The 4,166-nt window shown below is 43.6% G+C and overlaps 1 pseudogene; it reads left to right on the plus strand.

The window, feature by feature from the left end:
* Nucleotides 1-251: 251 nt before the first annotated feature.
* On the plus strand, nucleotides 252-1,319 carry LOC119537420 (annotated as a pseudogene).
* Nucleotides 1,320-4,166: the final 2,847 nt, after the last annotated feature.

Consider the following 4,166-nt stretch of genomic DNA (forward strand, 5'->3'; position numbering starts at 1 on the left):
GAGCAGCCTCAAGGGAACAAGAGTGGGCTGCAGGGGCATCCTTTGTCCTAGGAAGTGTCCAAAGCCGCTGGCCTGGTGGGAACTTTCTTGGACCTGGAGGTGGTGAGACACCCACATGCAAGTGTCTAAAAGGAAGCTTCTGCCCACAGCTGGGACCAGCTCAGTCCAGATCTCCCAGCCTTCTCTCAGCCCCACACTAGAGCAGACTTTCCATCCCTTCCTGGGCACCGTGTTCCCCTGTTAGAACAGAGATGGACAAGTTTCTGCTGCTTCTGCTGGGAGCCTTCCCTGTCATGTTCCTCCAAGGAGTGGGTGAGGCCCTGTGCCAGCTGAGCAGGGAACTCGGATGAGGGGGTGGGTGGCAAGCCAGGAACAGTCTTGGGATAATGGTCCAAAGCTTGGATAGTGGGCCTGGGGAGGCTGGAAAGTCAAGGACAAGGTTCTGGAATGATCTGACCAGCAAGGGTCTGAATCTGCTCTCTGCTGTCCCCATTCCGTCTCCTATGAGGGCTAGAGTTCAGGCGCATCTCAAGGGCTCAGAGTGGGGTCAGTCATTCCTTGGGGCAGATTGGGTATGGAGTCCCCTTCTTCATTTATGATTTTGGCATTTTCTGTGCTGCCTGCAAGAGGTAGAGTTAATGGTTGCTCAAATGTTCTTCGTAGAAGCAACCTACAGGCAGTGAGCTAGCAGGAAAAAGTCACTGAAGGGCTCGTCTTGAATCAATGCAATGCCCTGTTTTCACTTAGATCTCATTTGTCCTTTGTGGTCCGTCTGACCCAGAATGAGTCATTCGACACTCATTCAATTCAGGACTCAGCCTTTAAGTCTATTTCCCCAGCTCCATCCACATTGTGCATGGTCTGCAGCAATTTTAAGAATGGTCGTTGTTGGAGCAGCAGGAGCAACTGCACGGTGGAACAAGGCCCAGGATGCAGAACCAGGGATTTCTTCATTTTCTATGAGAAAGGTAATGCTGTCTGAGCCAGGCTATGCTGGATTGAGCTGGCACTTCACTCCTGGTACTGTTGTGAGGGACGGTCCCATCTGAGGGTGCCCATGTCAGAGGTGGATGTGTTCTACTCTGGTGTGGGTAGGGAAGGTCTTCTTATTTTGAGCTCGAGCATTGCCTCTGGCACTGAGTATGACAGGCTTTGCCTTCTCTTGCAGTTGGGTGGCGCCACAACCACACTGAATTGGACTGTGAATTATATGTTTAGCTTCGAAGACATACTTTGGGGACCTGATGATATCTAGCCGTTGCTGCAAAGGTCGAGATTTCTGCAATAAGTATCAATCGAAACCGGAAATAAAGGGCTGACTAACTGTTGCTCCTTTAGCAGTGGTGCTTCGCCCACTCACTTGTCTCCTGTCCCTGGAATTTCTGGTCCTATTTCCTGCCTTTCCCTAATGGGTCTGCAGTATCCTCCCATCTCCTCCAAGTATCCTTTCACTTTCTCGGCTGCCCTCTGGCTCCTTCCTCTCTGATACCCAGCACATTTATTTCACCCTTTTCATATCTTTCTGCTTCATGCCACATCTGCAAATAGCCATTTGCCTTTGATTTGCATTTCCTCATCCCTCACAATTGCTATATTTCTGTGACTGACTAGAATTGGGTTTTTAATTCACCAATTGGAAGTAACTGAAGTGTACCTAGAAAGATAATGGGTTCCACTTTATTCACGGGGAGTCTGTGGAGCCGGTGGGAAACTCAGGAAGACATGTCTGATTGGCAGATGGACAGAGAGGTCTTAAATTCCACAAGATATCAAGGCCTGAAACAGAAGAGTTGGGATCAACAGCTTTAGATTCTGCACACATACCAAAATCAGACTTGAAAAGGTTGTCCAAATTGTCCGAGAAGAAGAATGGACAAATCATAGAAACTAGAGACCACTAAAATGAAAAGTGGGTGAAGGTGAGGCCCCCAAAGACTCAGGGTGATGGGGCCAGAGAAGTAGAAGGGCAACAGGGTGGTCTGTTTCATTGGCAATTTGGAGGTTGCTGTGCAAATGGGTTCAATGGAGATGAGGGATTGGAGCCTCGTTACAGTGGGTTGACACTGAGTGACAGTGACAGCAACTCTTACAGAAGCTCGGGAGGAAATGAGAGAGTGGAACTATATTCTTTTTAAGATGAGTTTGTTTAGTATATTTTTTAGGGGAAGGTTTATGCCTTCTCTTTTTCTCACCATCCCCTAGTGAAAAAAGCCTGTCTTTTTAATGTAGGAATCTGTTGCCATCTGATTCTCTCTTTCAACATCTATTTTAAAAAATTTTTCCTCTGTACATCATTTTTCCTCTTCCATTTGTTGCCCTCTCTCTTTCTTTTCCTTTTTCTTTACATTTCTTCTTTCCTTTTCTCTTTCCATCTTTTGTGTTCCTTTTTTCAGGTCATGATGTGAAAATACAGAATATTGATTATTACTGCTGAATATGATCTCATATTTCCCCTTCATAATTCATAATAACATTCTTGGGACATTTTATGTTTCTCTTGAAAAGACTAACAAAAATAAATTAAATCAATTTTCCTGTGACTTTTATTTAGTTAAAACATTTTTTTGAACAGAAAAGAATGTTCTTCTAAAATCTAATTTTCTTTCAGAATGTCAAACTTAAATATCTTTTCATGGTTTCACCCCTAAAAATTGGGCTTTAATAGGAAATAATGGGGAAGGTAGGTGGGATTAGCCATGGTGGGGCAATAGCCTAAGTCAGAACTTCCTTATTAAACCATAAAACGATAGCCACAATTGCAAAATGGATGGCAACAAAACCCAATGCAAATATTCTAGATTTACATTAGCTGGGTCTAGTGAGGTTTCATCCTGCCAAAGAGAATCTGAATGATGGGTCATGGTGATGGAGGCAGGATTAATGACGGGGCTTTTTAAAATCTACCTTGTATCACCACCACCACCACCACCACCTGCCCTCCCCATGATAAATGTAAATCCTGCAGACATTCTAGAAAATTTGAAAAATAAAGTTGTGTCAATGGAAAAAATAAAAAATACCTATAATGGGCTGCCCTTAGCGACTTAATCTGAGATGTACAGTTTGGAAATGGGGTAAAAAATTAACTTTCCAGGGAGAGAAACTGGAAAACTACTTTTGCCAGGTAGGTGGTCAAGGTTAAGTTAAGTCTGTGGAATATGCCCTTGGTGTGACCTGATGGGTATGATACGTCACTTTTGTGGTCTTCCTCCTCATTTCCCCAAACACCAGTCTACCCATGAGAAAAACATCACACAAACCCAAATTAAGGGCCATTTTGCAAAACACCTGTACAATATTCCCCCAAATTGTCCGCATTGTAAAAACTGGTCTGAGATGCTGTTACAGTACTGTTATGTTCTGTACTATCTATGCAAATTTTCTGTAAATCTACAACTATTCTAACATTAAAAGTTTGTTAAAAAATAATAGCCAAATTAATCATTAGAGCAAAACATTCTTGCAATTTGATGTATATCCTACTGAGCTTTTAACAATAAGTATAAACACATAAACACACATACAGGAAGATAAACAGAAATTCACACATATTAAATATATTTTACAAAAGAAGGGCGATAACTTACATGTTGAATGTCAACTGTTCTTTGGTGGCTTGAGAGAAGACCACAATGGCCTCCAACTCCTCATTTTCTTAGGCCAGCTTAGATCTGGGTCCAACCCACCCTCTCAGTTTCTTTCCCGGATCATCTCCTCTAGGAGAGGAGTTGATGGAGCCACCCCCAGCCCCCAAGTCTCACCACCCAGAAAGCAGAGCAGGGACACATCTCCCCCGAGCCTGTCCACGACCCTCAGGGACTGAGTTCCTGCAGGCAGCTGCAGGCGCCAGAGCCAGCTTCCCTGGTTGCTGCCCAGTGTTCTACTAAATCTGGAGTTTCAAAACGGTTAATTCAGAGCGCTTGCCAGCTCAATAGTTGGCCAAGTATTTAGGCTGATGGTGGGATTCCCTGTCCAGTTGTTAACACTGTCCTTTCACACTATCATCATCATTCAGTATGGTACTGGAAGTTCTGGCCAACACTGTAAAGAAAAAGTGACAAAGAACAAAGAAAAGGGTTAAAGTGCCATTGTTTACAGGTGTTATAATATCTACCTGGAGACACAAAAGAATCAACAGATAACTATTAGAAATATTAAGAGAGTTT

Source organism: Choloepus didactylus, chromosome 6, assembly GCF_015220235.1.
Source record: "Choloepus didactylus isolate mChoDid1 chromosome 6, mChoDid1.pri, whole genome shotgun sequence".
Lineage (NCBI taxonomy): Eukaryota > Metazoa > Chordata > Mammalia > Pilosa > Megalonychidae > Choloepus > Choloepus didactylus.